The sequence below is a fragment of the Lutra lutra genome, chromosome 3 (assembly GCF_902655055.1).
Source record: "Lutra lutra chromosome 3, mLutLut1.2, whole genome shotgun sequence".
Taxonomy (NCBI): domain Eukaryota; kingdom Metazoa; phylum Chordata; class Mammalia; order Carnivora; family Mustelidae; genus Lutra; species Lutra lutra.
The window spans coordinates 74,110,904-74,127,889 of record NC_062280.1 but is presented as its reverse complement, the minus strand read 5'-3'; the positions used below and the strand labels follow the sequence as shown (position 1 = coordinate 74,127,889).

At 41.0% G+C, this 16,986-nt stretch overlaps 1 long non-coding RNA gene across 1 annotated transcript in view; it reads right to left on the bottom strand.

Annotated features, from left to right (window-relative positions):
• The window catches only part of LOC125095791 (uncharacterized), a 42,645-nt gene that overhangs the window by 17,584 nt on the left and 8,075 nt on the right, over positions 1–16,986 (bottom strand). The gene's annotated exons all lie outside the window — the stretch shown is intronic.

Genomic DNA, 16,986 nt, shown 5'->3' with positions numbered 1-16,986 from the left:
TAAAAACTGCACATGAGAACATAAACCCATATGTGTTGTTTTTAAGTCAACCACATGGGCCATAGCAGTAACGATCTGCCCAGTTCTTGTCCACTCCCAGAAGAGAATCAAAAGAGCACAAAGTATTTGAACATGGCAGGTTTTCCCATCAAGGTTAAACCTCTTCATGCATGGAAAAAAAAGGCTCTTTCCAAAGCTGAAAGGGCAAGAATGGTAGTGTCTTCAGTCCTAAAACAGATACAAATAAGTCAACTGGAGTTGACAGCCTGAGCGTTCAAATCTTAATAGGCTGAGAGTAAGGAGGTGGGGGGAGGAGACAAATTAAATAAACCTGAACCACAGCCAAGAATCAAAACCCAACACCTTTTACTTGATGTGATGGCTCTTCCAGGAGCCTGTTAACACTTCATAACTTAACTGACACCCACAAAAGAAACCTTTCCACAGGCAGAACACATAACAGTCCGTCCACACACCCAGAAGTGGTCACAGTCTCTGGTGCAGGACAGACAATTCTTCCCAGAAAGGCTCTGCAGTGAAGAAGCAAAAGATTACAGGGACATTTTTAAATGTCTCTCAACATTCCTGAGTGTGATTTGTCCATTCAAATCCTAGGAATACACATTTTTGCATTTCAGTGAAGGGCTCCTGTTTGACATGTGAGATAGTGGATTTCCCAGGCTTCTCTGGAGGGCCAGATGAGAACTTGAGGATGGGCTATGAGTTCCTATCCAGAGCTGTTGGTCCACTGAGGTGCTGTCACCTTGGGTCCCTCTAACATGAGAAACATCCTAGTCAAGGTCACTGTGGCAGTCAGGGTCAGTTGAAGGTCAGATCTACAAAGTCAAGCAGGTGTCATTCCCATCCTGGGCTTTAAAAAAATACCAAAGCCAGGGGCCCCTGGGTGGCTCAGTCATTAAGTGTCTGCCTTTGGCTCAGGTCATGATCCCAGGGTCCTGAGATTGAGCCCTGCATCAGGTTCCCTGATCAGCGGGAAGCCTGCTTCTCCCTCTCCCACTCCCTCTGCTTGTGTTCCCTCTTTCACTGTGTCTCTCTCTGTCAAATAAATAAATAAAATCTTGAAAAAAAAAAACACTTGCTGGTATTTAAAAATATATCAGAGCTGAAAAATTCTCTGAAGTCATATAAACTGACATATCTCATTAGGGGTTAGGGACGTAGGGTTAGAATTAAGTACGTGTTATTAAATATTAAATGGCCTTTCTAGATTTTTATGATGTATGAATAACATTGATAATCACATCTCCTTTATCCTTCATAACAAAGCAATATGATAAGTAATATTGTTACTACCATTTTATTTGAAGAAACTGAGCCTCAGGGAAAATGCCTTGCCCAAGATGGTAAGCTATTAAGTGACAAAGCTGGGATATGAACCCATATCTTCTCACTCAGCACTCTGTCCACATTGCCTACCCTTGGGCAGCTAGCAGAGTACTACAAAGGGATTTCCAAGCAGGACTTGGAATGTAAGCCTGGACAGTCTGAGAGCCTTTCCAGGACAGGAATCATGTCCTGTTTACCTTCGTCTCGGGGGCTGATGAAACAGGTGAATGATGGAGGAAGAGAAGTCAGGAAGACTTAAGGAACACAGTGGGACTCAGTGGCAGCTCACAGACTAATGGCTTTGGGTGAATCAATGTCTCATGATGGGCTCCATCAGAAGGTAAAGCAATGAAACTTCTTAGAGCACCTCCAAGAGCCGGCTTGGATAGTGGCTGCAGCTCTGGGCATATGTAAACCTCCCTCCCTGACCTTTGGGGACTTTCAGAAACAATTTTGGGCCACTTCTAAGGCCTAATCTTTCAGCCACTGAAGACTGAAGCAGGTAAAATTTAAATTATTTTTGTATTTAAAGATACTTGTTTTTATTTTTTTTAAAGATTTTATTTATTTATTTGACAGACAGAGATCACAAGTAGGTAGAGTGGCAGGCAGAGAGAAAGAGGGAAGCAGGATCCCTGCTGAGCAGAGAGCCCGATGTGGGGCTCGATCCCAGGACCCTGAGACCATGACCTGAGCCAAAGGCATGACCTGAGCCAAAGGAAGAGGCTTAACCCACTGAGTCACCCAGGCAACCCTAAAGATACTTGTTTTTAGACAGTAAACAACAAGTGTTGGAGAGGATGTGGAGAAAGGGGAACCCTCTTGCACTGTTGGTAGGAATGCAAGTTGATGCAGCCACTTTGGAAAACAGTGTGGAGATTCCTTAAGAAATTAAAAATAGATCTACCCTATGACCCTGCAATTGCACTACTGGGTATTTACCCCAAAGATACAAATGTAGTGAAAAGAAGGGCCATCTGTACCCCAGTGTTCATAGTAGCAATGGCCACAATTGCCAAACTATGGAAAGAGCCGAGATGCCCTTCAACAGACGAATGGATAAAGAAGATATGGTCCATATATACTATGGAGTATTCTGCCTCCATCAGACAGGATGAATACCCAACTTTTGTATCAACATGGATGGGACTGGAGGAGGTTATGCTGAGTGAAATAAGTCAAGCAGAGAGAGTCAATTATCATATGGTTTCACTTACTTGTGGAGCATAAGGAATGACACGGAGGACATTGGGAGATGGAGAGAAGTGAGTTGCGGGAAATCGGAGGGGGAGATAAACCACGAGAGACTGTGGACTCTGTGGACTCTGAGAAACAAACTGAGGGTTTTGGAGGAGAGTGGGGTGAGGGGTTGGGTGAGGCTGGTGGTGGGCATTAAGGAGGGCACGTATTGCATGGAGTACTGGGTGTGGTGCATAAACAATGAATCTTGGAACATTGAAAAAATAAAATTAAATAAATAAAAATAAAGATACTTTCTTTTGAATTTATAATCTAGAGAGGGTATCCTTCTAAATCAGTAAATATATATAATCTGCATCACGATGGTTAGTAGTTATATTGTTCTCCACAATGAGTAAGAACACAATTTATTCAACACTCTAGGGGCACCTGGGTGGTTCAGTTGGTTAAGTTCCTGCCTTCGGCTCAGGTCATGATCTCGGGGTCCTGGGATGCAGCCGCGCATCAGGCTCCCTGCTCAGCAGGGAGTCTGTTCTCCCTCTCCCTCTGCCCTTCCCTCACCTTGTGCCTGCTCTCAAATAAATAAATAAAATATTAAAAAAAAAAAAAACAACCCTGGTACTCCCTTGATGGTCATGTATGTTATTTCCCATTTTTTGCTATTATGACCACACTGCTATGAACTCCTGTGCAAAGAGAGTTTCTGAACTTAATAATTAAGAGGATTGGATGATCAAAAGAGAAAAGGTGACTTTCAGCTTGGGGAGGAAAATTAGGCCAGGCTTCATGGCACATGTGAAATCTGAGCTGGACTTGGTGGTCGGGTAGAGATTATGAGGTGAGGATGGGGTGGGTGAAAGGTAATCCAAGTAGATGACTGACCTAGAGCAAAGGCAGACAGCTGGGAAAGCATGGGGTATGCATGGGGGAAGAGAGCCCTATATAATGAGATTAGAGCACAGAGGGAGATGATGAAACAGAGGGGCTGGAAAAAAGATTTCCAAGTAGGTTTAGACAAGACCAAGGAGGGCTCTGACTGCCAGAGAAAGGGGTCCATTCCTCTAGATCAACAAGATGGTTTCAAGCCGACTCATTCGTGTTAGAGATCATCCTTCCAGGCCTTCATACTCAATGTGTAACTCAAAGTCAATTCTCCTGCTAATGGTAATAAAGAAAAAAGAATGCCTTTGATTCCAGATTGGAATATTAGAAAAGAAAATTCACAGACTCAGAAGTTCGGTGAGATATGCATGAAATCACTTGGTTTGGATGCATCATACAGAAACTGTTAAAAAAAAAAAAGGTAATTATTAGCATGCATAACCACAACAAGAGGTCATTTTGAAATTCTGGGATTCTGCATTTATTCTATTTTTTAAATTTTTAAAAAATATATTTTATTTATTTGAGAGAGAGAGGTCACAAGTAGGCAGAGAGGTGGTGGGGGGGGGGGGCAGGAAGCAGGCTCCCCGCTGAGCAGAGAGCCCATGAGATCATGACCTGAGCCGGAGGCAGAGGCTTAACCCACTGAGCCAGCCACTCAGGCGCCCAGGATTCTGCATTTAGAAACAGCTTTTTTTCATGTTGACTTTCCTCTTCCTGTATGTGTGTTTTTAGTTTGCAATAATGTTGCATGGGGAGATGGCAAGCTCGCTTTAAGGAGAGAAAAGGAGAAACCCCACACACCCAGGAGGTTACTGGAGCTAGTTTTCAGATGGCTTTATCTCTTTAGTATTCAAATCCTCACTAGCTGATCGTCAAATTCACTGCAGTCTAAACTGGCCTATGATATTTCTTCTGTGTTTGGAGTTTATATTAGAAATTAAGATTTACTGCATTTGCAGACCAGTTTTAGCCTTTTCATGAAAAAAATGGAGGCAATAGAGACCCACTTGTCCAATGTGTCATTTTAAACACGGTGGGCAAGCAGAGGGTGGCAGCTTTATTTATCACCACATGCTCGCTGGAGTGCTGGTAAATGGAATTGCTTGCTCTGCCAAGCTCACAGGGAAGAAGCACAGCAGAGAGGCTGAGTTTTTACAGCAGCTCTGTGATCTTGAATTATGAAAGGATTAGACAAGGTTTGAGAGAAGGGAGGCTCTGTTGTTTTTCTTCCTTCTTTTGTGAAGATTTGAGGGTGAGGAAAAGCCTCGAATAAAGACAAGGAAAAAAGTCTACCAGATGATCCTCATTGGAAAATGGGTTGGGAGATTTCTGATTTATTCCTTCTGGTTATTTGCCAAGTCAGAAATCATGATGCAAATAACGACTTCTCTCTCTGGAGTGCGGAATTCATTAGTGTTAGACTTCAAGTCTTGCTGCGTCCCTGAAGCACTTGCTTTCCCCGGCAACCTTAAAGGCCACACAGTATTCCGTTCCATGAATTTGAGAGTTGAACCCCATGTCTGTTTAATGACATTAATGACAACTGAACTATATTTTTTGGAGATGCTTATCTTTTCTCTTTGCTGCTAAACTGTGTCAAATCGAACTGACCTGCAAGCATTTAGATATTTTCTTCAGTGCAGACACTATAGATACCACTAGTATCATTTCTAGGCCAATCCCTTACTTCTCTCTGCCTGCCTACCCTTTAGACCACACCCCCAGGTCTCTGCTCATCTCACCATCCTTGAGGGCCTCTGCAAAGCATGTATCTGACAGAAGCCATCTTCCTGGGAACCTTATTCAAGGGCCTCAGTGTAATGGGAGATTTATCCCTGAAGATGCAACCTTAGCTTACCTCTCCATCTTCCTTGGCAGCTACCAAATTCTTGAACAAGTAAATCAGGCTGTCCCTTATCTCTGGGCCTTTGCAAAGACTAGTTCCTTGGGAAGAAATGCCCATCTGTTAAGGTCAGCAAGGGCTGTCATAACAAAATACCATAGAATAGGCAACTTAAACAACAGACATATCTCACAGCTCTGGAGCCTAGAAGTCCAAGATCAGGGTGCCAGCATGGTCAAGTTCTGATAAGGGCTCTTTTCATGGCTTGCAGATGGTTGCCTTCTCACTGTGTTCTCATGAGGTGGAGAAAAATCTCTTTCTCTTCTTCTTATAAGGAAACTAATCCCACCAGGAGAGCCCCACCCTCATGACCTCAACCAACTCTACCTCCCAAAGACCCCATCTCCAAATACCATCACATTGGGAATTAGAACTTGAAATTATGAATTTTGTGGGAATACAAAGCATTCAGTTCATAACATCATCCCACCATCAAATAGGCTTTGCTTTAAGACTTAACTTAAATGCTACCTCTCTGCTGGGCATATTTCCTGAAATGCCCAAGGCTATATTCTCTTACAACATACTGTGTTACCACAGTACTTGTCACACTGTATCGCAACTGCTGATATATCTATAAGTCTTCTCCTGCCAGGCTGAACTCTTTGAGGGCAGGAACTATTAGTCATTGATGGATCCCTACTACTCAACATAATATCATGCATATAGTAAGCATTTAAATGCCTATTGCCTGACTGCATTAGTCAGGATCATGCTAGTAGTTTCAATAACGACATTTAAGACAAAGAAATTTATTTCTCGTACACATTAACTGTCCAGTGCAGTTGCTTAGTAAGCAGCCTCCCATGGGGTGATTCAGGAACCCAGGCTTCTACATTGTGGCTGCACTATCCCCTAAGACTGTAGAGTACCATTCCAGCCAGCAGATAGGAAAGAAAGGATAGAAACAACACACCTCTTACCCAATCACTTCTGCCTGGAAGTGACATGCTTCTCTTCCAATCATGTCCAATTGGTAAGAAGTGGCTCCAGCCACATACAAGGGCTGAGAAGGCAGGGGGAGCAGGCTGGTAAATATGATCCCTGATGGAGAGTTGCTTCTAACCACTCCTCGTCATGGAATGAATGAATCAATGAAAAATGAGTGAATGAAATCAAAGATACAGTATAGTGGAAAGAACACAGAAATGCTGGGACCAAGAGGCAAACCATATTAAATCATTCAACCCCTGATGTTATAGGAGAAGAAAGCAGTCCACAGTATATAACTGGCCCTAAGCTGTTCAGTGGAAGACCTGGGGTTTAAATTCAGGTGACCTTTGTTCTTGCCCTAGTTTACTGAATGGAAAAGCCACTCCCCCCCACCTCTCTGAACCTCAGCTTTGTCATCTATAAAACAGTATTAAACTAAATGGTCCTTAAGATCCCAGCACAGAAAAGGGGCCACAACCAAGACCTTGAAGGTTTGTTCTGAGAATGGTATAGTTCATGTCTCTAGGATCACACTTGACAACCAAGAAATGAAAATTTAATCTATTGATCAGTTGTTTTATCTGCATATCCTAAATCATCCTTCAGTGAAATGAACTACATTGTGAAGGTACTTAGAGACAGGCACAGCACTATCCACATACCTTTATTCATCCATAATTAGCCTCAGTTTGGACCTGAAGTCAGTGAGCATGGCCTGACCACCTGTGCCATTACTCGGGCCAACTTCAGACCATCACGTAGCAAGAACGAGAGTGAGACTGTATCTCAGTCATTTCAGATGAGAATTTGACACCTGATGGTATTCTGATTCTTTTTTTGTTTGTTTTTTAAGATTTTATTCATTCATTCATTTGAGAGAGACAGAACATGTACATGAGTCGGGGGATGAGCAGAGGGAGAGGGACAAGCAGATTGCACTGAGTGCAGAGCCTGATGTGGGGCTCAATCTCATGACCCTGAGACTGTGACCTGATGAGACCATGACTCGAGCTGCAATCAAGAGCCAGAAGTCCAACCAACTGAGCCATGCAGGCATCCCAATGGTATTCTGATTCTTTTTTTTTTTTTTTTAAGATTTTATTTATTTGACAGACAGAGATCACAAGAAGGCAGAGAGGCAGCCAGGGAGAGAGAGAGGAGGAAGCAGGCTCCCTGCTGAGCAGAGAGCCCGATGCGGGGCTCGATCCCAGGACCCTGAGATCATGACCTGAGCCGAAGACAGAGGCTTTAACCCACTGAGCCACCCAGGTGCCCCTTAACATTATCTTCTTAATGTTCAAAATTTTTCCTTTCTAACTATTTCTCACCATGCATTTCATGCTATTCAGATGTGCTCTAAATCTCAAATTTTAAAACACCTGGGTAGAAAAGATAAGAGAGGACTGAAAGGCATGCTAACTTCATTAGAAGCCCATTTTAGGAAATAAAAATAATAAAGGTGAATGACCAAAGTTTTCAAAATGAACTTCAAATGGGAATAAACAAACTTAACTAGTCATTTTTGAGGAGTTACTGTGAAACTTCAAATGTTCCTTAGCCCCATGACTTTCTTTTAACTATAATGACTTTCTAGATTCTTACTTAGCTAAATGACTTAGGCTTAAATTCTCAAAGTGCACATCAGTAAGAAAGTTTCCTAGAGCTCTTACACGTTTTATTTTTGTTTAGACCATTACTTTGCCTCAGGAGAAAATGAAAGGGTTCCCCAATGTTCTGAAACCTATGTATTCCCATGTAAATGACTCAATAAACATGATCACGGCCTCCTTTACACTTCCCAAACTCCAGGTCCTCTCACTATGAAATCTTGTTCTGACTTATGTGCCTTACGTCCTTGTCCTATTCCCTGCCTACCCCCCGCCCCCATATATCTCTTGGGAAGAATATCACTTCCTGAGGTTGGAAAAGGGTAGCACAGAAATGATGCTGCTTTGAAAGTTATTGGCAAAGCACTTCCTAGGTTCAACTTGGCGAGGGAGGCTTTCCCACCCTCCTCCAGTGACCCGCCACTGCCATTTCACACAGTGTACTTTCCACCCCAAATCTAGAGCACTGATCTATAAAGAAGAAAGGGAAAAAGCAAGCTGTCTATAGAGTCTTAATTCTTCTTCATGGAATAAAGCAACATGTTACTGTGGCTTTTGACCTCCAGGGGTTGGATTAGATGATTTTCCACATGGTTTATTGCGAAAGGTTTTATTGCACATTCACCTCACAGATCCCCCAACAATTTAATTGCCATAAAAACAGCTAACATATGTGGCAGGTTTTAAAAACGTCCATCCGCCAAATGGATTTGCTTCTCGTGTGGCCGCCCAGAGCTGGCAGCTTTTCCTCCACACACCTCACTAGGGTTCTAAGCAATAGGGTTAGAGAGTCACCCTGAGGAGCTGTAATGAATGTGGCTCTCAGGAGACAGGAGACAGATTCTATGCTTCTACGACCCTCAGAGACATGCCTTGGTTGCCATTTTTCTTTTTCTATACTGGTGGGAGTTTTGCTTGCTTGTGTTTTTTTCTTTGGGAAGTGAGTTTTTAAAAGAACATTCTCTGTGGGCCATCAAATTTTGTATAGTCCTTGATTCTATGAACACAGAATGACCTAACAGGGCTCATGGCCACTGTCTTCATGGGCTAGTCCATCATATTCTCCCGAGTGTTCTCATTTGCATGCCACCACCATTACATACTTGTTAGAAACAGAGGGAAAGAGGGGCGCCTGGGTAACTCAGTCAGTTAAGTGTTAGACTCTTGATTTTGGCTCAGGTCATGATCTCAAGGTCCTGAGATCAAGCCCCATGTTGAGCCCTGCAATGAACATCGTGTTGGGCTCCACACTAAATGGTGAGTCTGCTGGAGATTATCTCCCTCCCTCTTCCTTCGCCTCTTCCCCTGCTTCTCTCTCTCAAAATAAATAAATCTTCAAAAAAAAAAAAAAGAGGGAAAGAAATCTAGCATAATCTATTAGAAGCAATGCAATAATTTCCTTGGTAAGAAGTCATTGTCTTTACATCCCATTAGCTAGTAACAATACTAAAAAAAACCATATATGGATGCACTTCTCTTTACATAACAGATTTTACTTCTCAAAGTGAGGCTGCCTTCTGAGAAATATTTCAAGGTCTAGTTAATTAATGTCTCCTCCACAGATATCCAATAACCAGGTGTGATTTCTCCCTTGGCCTCTCTTTTGTTACTTGTCCTAGATTCCCCTGGCTATTATTGCGCGATCCGAAAAGCAGCCTCATAGAAGTCTGAGCACCATCCTGTTAACAGCAGTGCCCCATCCTTCTTCAGTAGTGGTGCCCCTTTAGCTGCCTATAACCTAGCCTGAAGAGGACACTGCCCATCAGAGGAATACCATTATCTATCTCTAGGTGCCAGCAAGATTTCCCAAGCTCCAGGTACCAGAAGAAAGCTGGGGAAGATCAAGCAAGCCCTCCTCCCGTCCTGCTCCCTCAGACCCTAGAATTATCACCTGGCTTAGGAGTCCCATCCAGGCCCAGTGAAGTCCCTCCTGGGCAGCTCTCTCAGTTTCTGGTTTCAAATGTAATCCAAAGGACCACTGAGGGTCCTTCCTTTCTTTATCCTCCTAGTCCAAATGTCATTTTTGACCCCCCTCTTCTCTCCCCTTTAGAAACAGAACAGAGAGTGGAATATTGCTTCAGGGGCTAGTAGCGGAATTCATTGGGTGGAGACTTGTATTTGTGCACCAAACATGTGGATAACTTTCCCTACCAAACATGATAACTACCAAACATGTGGATAACACTTTGGCTGTAGCAAGATGGTCCACAGGAGATAGGCTGAATGAGACAAGAAGGCTTACAAAGTGAGAAGAATTTTTGAGTTTCTAGGAGCAGTGCTGGAGGAATAGGGGGCCTGAAAAAGGGGAGACGTTGGGAGAGATGAGAAGAGATGATGAGAAGGGATGGCCTAGGAAGAGAGCAGTGAGTCTGTAACTCAAGAGAAGAGAAAGTAAGTGAGAAATCCCTAGTGCAGTATATGACTTTTTACAATAGGGATAGCTAATCTTTTCAGTACAAAGTTGTTTATTCTGCCATGGACACCAGATTTTTAATAAAAGGAGCTGACTTAGGGGCACCTGGGTGGCCTAGTCAGTTAAGCGACCGACTCTGGATTTTGGCTGAGATCATGATCTCAGGGTCGTGAGATTGAACCCTGTGACAGACTCTGTGCTCAGCGCAGAGTCTGCTGGAGATTTTCTCCCTCTGCCCCTCCCCCCGCTCTCTCTCTCTCTGAAATAAATAAAAAAAATCTTCAAAAAGAGCTGAATTAAATTCATTCAATGAAACAAGCTATAGATTTAAAAATGATGAAGATCAGCATTAATTAAGATAATTTTAATTAGTTCAATATATCAAAATATGTCACATAAATAGGCACCCAAATAAATTGAAGTTCTTTTTTTATACACAGCTACATACTGTACCTGGGATAAGAGATAGGGTTTTACTGCTTCTCTTTAACCCAATTATTCTCACATACATCCCCCTCCCCAATGTTATTCCTACTTAGTGCCTTGTGGGAGTGGTATATGGGAAAGTGTAAAGAAAATGAGCATCTTCCATATTTGTATAGTTGTAAGAAATAAAAGTTATGCCAGGAAAAGTAATATTTAAGAGAAGTCCGAGTTCAGTGGAAGTGAACAATCTGAGTATGACACATTGGGGATGGGGTAGCCAGAAAAAATACAGAAATGCCCAGTTAAATTTGAATTTGAGATAAACAGGTGACTTTTCAGTATATGTCCCAAATATACTTCTCCTTATACTACATGTCCTGCCTGCAGTTTTATTTGCAAAAGCTAGCAAACCTGGAGAAGGGGGATACTGAAATATGTTAGTAGTAAAAAAAACTTTTTAAGAGCACCTGGGTGGCTCAGTGGGTTAAAGCCTCTGCCTTCAGCTCAGGTCACGATCTCAGGGTCCTGGGATGGAGTCCCACATTGGGCTCTCTGCTTGGCGGCGAGACTGCTTCCTCCTGCCTGCCTCTCTGCCTACTTGTGATCTCTGTCTGTCAAATAAATAAATAAAATCTTTAAAAAAAAACTTTTTTAAATGTCATAGAAGTGATTTGGTACAATTAATGTCTGGGTTAAATAATACTATACAGTTTCAAAGGTATTCTATTTAGAATCAGACTCAAAGAAAGCCCTTCACTATGAAACACACAATCTGAGTATACCTTTGCAACATCAACACCTTTAAGGAGGTCCTAATGCCATTGACTAACTGATTGTCTAGAAAAAAGTAGCTATTCTGTCTTTAAAGGGAATTGCTAGTTAGACCCTTAAACTTATACAGAAACTAATACTAAAAAGGCAAGTGAACAGCCTCCCTTTTGACTCCCTCCCTATAGTATAAACAGAATGAAATGTAGCCTGGGGACCCCTACCTAAGGAAGACTGCAATTCTCAAGGAGGCCAGCTTAGTCATCAAATAAACAAGTTGGGGGCCCTTTCCCCACTCTCCAACTACCTTGTTTTATCAGGCAGCAATAATCATGCTCTTAAAATGTCCAAATCTTGTTTTAGAAAAGATCTAGGCCATCTACAGAGGGAGAGTGATAGAATAGGAAATACTTCTCAATTTAAAAAAAAAAAAAAAAAAAAGGTTATTACGAAGGTGCTTAATAAAATACAAGGTAAATGTACTTAAAGTTATAGCTTAAAGTGAAATGTGGGGAACCTGTTTCATTTTTATTAAAGCTGGAGTTATTGCTTTGGTTTATTAGTTTATGTTCTCAGAACTTTATTTCATCTCTAGATGATTTGCCCAAAGGAAAGCAGATGGGTCAGCTGCGTGTTGGACCATACCAGCTAAGGGGTTGTGATACAGGTATTAACTAACTTTGGCCTGCGTCAGCCACTCCCAAAGAAACAAAAAACATTCCAAAAAATCTTTCCAACTTACTCCCAACTTCATCAGGATGAACTTTTTATAAAAACATCCCTTTTTATAAACATGTGCTTTTTAACCTTTGCAGTGAAACTCGACCTCTTTCTCTCTCTCCAATCTGCAAGCCTAAATCCCACTCCATCCTCTAAGGCTCCTGGATGGCATCACTCCACTTCTCTAGCCTGTCAGCTCTCAGTAGGCGTTGCACCACTCTCAGGGGGCATTTTGAATATTTGTGGGGATGTTCTTCTGGTATTGTTAGAAGAACATCTCAGAAGATTGTTGTTCTGGTATTGCCTAGAACTTATATGCATTAAACTACATACTATTCTATAGAAACATTTTCCCTTTATTTCTTCTTCATATTATAGTAAGGGCATTATTTTATAGTATCGATTTAAAAATTAGGTATATAAGGAAAAGTAAAGGGCCAAGAGCAGCCAAGATGCTTCACTTTTATTATTATTATTATTTTTTCTTTTAGGATTGTATTTCTCTATTTGAGAGAGAGCACATATGTGCATGAGTGGGGGCAAGGCAGAGGGAGAAGGAGAAGCAGACTCCCCTGGGAGCATGGACCCCAATGGAGACTCAAACCCAGGACCCTGAGATTATGACCTGAGCCTTAGAAAGATGCTTAACCAATTGAACCACCCTGGTGCCCTGACAGTTCACTTCTGAAAAAGGAAAGAAAGGAAAGTAGAGAAGGGGATATTGCCCAACCATATTTGATTTATAATGGAGCTACAGAAATTAAGACAATGTTGGGTGAGTCCCAAACTTGATAAGCTGACAATGGAATAGAATAGAGAGCTCTAAAACAGGCCTATATACATATGAAACTTTGTATATTTCAGAAAAGCCATGCCAAATTGAGGTACAGAGAGACTGTTCAACCAATGGAGCTAAGAAAAGAAGGTTATCCATTTGGAAGGAAATTAGAATGAATCTCTACCTCACAACACACACAATAATCAACTCCCAATGCATTAAAAATTTAAATGAAGAAACAAAACTTTTAAATATATATGTGAGCATAATGTAGCCATGAAATAAAGAAGTTTTCAAAACAAGATATAAAAAGCATTGAGTATAAAAGAAAAGATTAATAAATTTAAGTACATTAAACTTAAGTACTCTACCTTAAAGAAAGTGAAAAGTTACTAACTGGAAGAAGAAGCCTGCAACTCACATTACTGATAAAGATTAGTAAAAGAGTATACAAAGAGCTCCTAAAAATCGTAAGAAAAACACTAAGAAGCTAATAGATTTGGGTACCAGTCCCATCAGTGCATTCCACAGCACACTCCAACCCTAGGGAATAAATTTTCCAAGGGTAGTACCACCATTATGGCTACTCTGCTAATTCCTTTTTCTAAACCATGTTTTGTGATCTCCCTAATAAATTAGTTTAGATATTAACAACATAAACCTCAAAATAGAAATTATTTGATCAAAAGCAAGATATATGAAGAAGGAAACATATTATGATATAAAATATTAATAGAGCTGGAACTACCAGAGGAAAAAGATTAAGTCTCAGTGAGGTTAAATTTCTCACTATCTGAGCCTAAATGTTCCCAAGTGTGGCTTCAGCATACAATCTTTTCCAAGAGTCTTAAAAGATTGAACAGATGCTCCTAAAGGTCGGTGAACTGCATTACAACTTTTGCACTAATTTATTCTTTTCTTCCCCGTTTATGGGTGAGAGGTGAGAGGTGGTGGAAAGCGGGTCAGTTCTATCATCATCAACAGACACACGGGGACAAAATATCAAGTTGGACTCCAGAGGAATCAATCTGGATATCCTACAGAAAATGGCCCGGACTGGATGGGAAACAGAAATAATAACTTGGCAAATGGTTTTGCAGAAGGTCTTCCTTTATCAGGGAAAATGTTTAATCATAGCTGAGGTTGAAATACTCATAAAATAACAATGTTTACTAAAAAAAAGTGGTTATTTTACAAGTTAAATAAGAAACAGTCATTTCCAATTAGCTTTATAAGAGAATGCCAAATAGAATATCGATGGGACTTAATCATCTCACATTTTGGCAGGGACAAACATGAGCACATGGAGAGCCAAATATCATGCTTTTAGCTCCTATACATTTTGTCTAAATGAAATTCTTCTATATGGTCAACATGCCTCTGCTTATGCAGCAAAATCCACCCTGAGTCCAACTTCATTTTCTCAGATCCTAGTTTCTTTCCATAAGGCACTGAATCATTCTATTGCAACCGCCAAATGCTTTCTTATTGCTAGGAATTCTACGATACTCTTACTTTCTGATACATCTTCCAGCTTTCCAAGATTTTGCTGGAAACAAAATGATCCTTCATGACATTTTATAATATTCCACCCCATTTATTGCTTTCCAGAATTTCTCTCATTAATTAAAGGGCCTTCTTTCACTACTGCCCCCACAAACGAACGTATTCCCCAACTGCCTATCAGAGACTAAATAAAAGTCAGTCTATCACAGCAGCAGTGATGGCCATGCCAATTTCACAGTGTGATTTGTGCACTCATTTCATTTTGAAAATGACCCTGCCCTCCATCTGTCTAAACCGAATGTCCTGTGCTTTTCCAAGCCAGGCCTTGGGAGCAGCAGCACATGAAATAACGGGAAAGACACAGAGCAGCCCCCCTTCTGCCCCCATCAGCTGCCTCACCCACAGACAGGTAGCAACACAAAGAGGGGACCCCAACTGATGCCTAAAGAGATCAGGGAAATTTGGGGGAGAGCAGATAGTCCATTTTTCATACATTTCCAAGAAGCCATTTGAAGGTGAATGTTTTCATGATACAACTCTGAAACACATGAAAAGATAGAAAAGGCAATTTCCCATTTCTGTGTTCTGTCATTTTACCTTGATTTAGTAGCAAATTACCAAAGGTAATAGCTTCATACTTAAGAACTTAAAATACATTAAGATTTCAAAATATTGAGCCTTTTGGATAATTTTTTTTTTCAAGAGTTAAGTGTCAATCAGGCAGCCATAAAGGAGAAGACACCCTATTTCCTGATTATTCAGCCACACTAGCTAGCATCCTTCAAACCGTGTACCTTCTTTGGTTGAAGACCAGAAAAGGCTGCAGCCAGAGACTGGGTCGGAAGAAGCTTTTGAGTAGGATTATATAGAGGTCTTCTCAGCTGCTTTTTCAGGGAATCTTGAGTGGCCCAGAGACCCCCCAATTCCTCTGAAATGGGTGCAGTTTCTCCTTTTGCCAGTATTCATGCAGTGAAAAGCTCTTTGTCTGGTTCCATCTAGAAGAACACAAGTTTGGCAAATTTCTCAGCAAGGGAAAAGAATGCTCAAGTACATGAATCAGTTGCTTGACAGTATAGCATCCAGATGCCTTCTGAAATCTCTTTTTAGCTGTAACAGGTGACTAGGAACTACACTGCCACCCACCAATCACTTCCTTACATCTGCTAACAGCTGCAACTCAGGCCAGAAAGTTCCAATTTTACTGCCCAAACCAAGGTGATTGTTTAAATGGGAAAAATAACAAGCAAAAAAACCAAGACACTAGTATTCCCTCAAAACTGGGCTCTTAGGTAATACATACATTGAATTAATTCAATAGTCTCTTTCCTAATAACTTAGCTTTTGGATATCACGTCTCAGCTGTTCTTTTTTTTTTTTTTTCTCTCTAATAAGCAGAATACAAGGTGATTATTAAGCTTAGAGATAATCTATATGAACAGTTTAATAGAGTGCCCTGCAACACAGCTGATGTTGGCTCCAAAATGAATTTATAGAACTTATAGGTTACAATACTACTGAGGCAGGTAAGGGATTTGCATTGAAGTCTTTAATTACATAGCAAAGACATGTTTTTACCTGAACTATGTTTAGCTTGGATTGTAGTGAAGCCAATGGAAATCTGAAAGACTGTGTCAGACTATGAAAGAAAACCCCATTACCCCAGAGGCACTGTGTATGATATTCATATCTTATAGCTATTTTTTTTTCCTTTAGAGAGGGACATACACACACAGCAGGAAAGGAGAATCTTAAAATCTTAAACAGGCTCCACAACCAGTGTGGAGCCCAACATGTGGCTCGATCCCACAACCCTGAGATCATGACCTGAGCCAAAATTAAGAGCCAGACACTCAACTGACTGAGCCACCCAGGCACTCCATAAATTATAGCTAATTTTATTATCTTAAGAACTGCTGCTACCTCACTGGGGTAAGCCAGTTGTGTCTTTTGCTGTTTTGTCTACCTTTGTCTCTCATTTCTGACTGAAAAATTATATTCATCTCTCACAAATTTTAGTCTCCACATCAGTATAAACTATGGGTATGTTTTTTATTAGTGATCCATTATAATTGTATAAGATAATTATGTCCCTAGTTTTCCACTGTCCCATGAGGGACAATACTAAATTCAAAAGTATTTACACAGATATAGCCCAGAGGTAGTAACATGGAATCTAGAGCATCTATTCCAAATACATGACAAAAGAACAAAAGAAAGTCTAGGATTTTTTTGTACTGGAACAAATTTCCAGAGATCTTCAAACTAGGAATCCGAGGTAAGAAAAAAACCGAAGTGTAGGAAATTTTCTTTTTATTTTAACTGAAATAAAATCCAATCTTTATCAATGATATCCAAAAACATTAAACCCTGACAAGTACATGAATCAGGCTCTCTCTCTCTCTCTCTCTCTCTCTCTCTCCTCTCTCTCTCTCTCTCTCTCTCTCTCACACACACACACACACACACACACACACACAAAGTAGGTTTGGAGAGTTAGAAG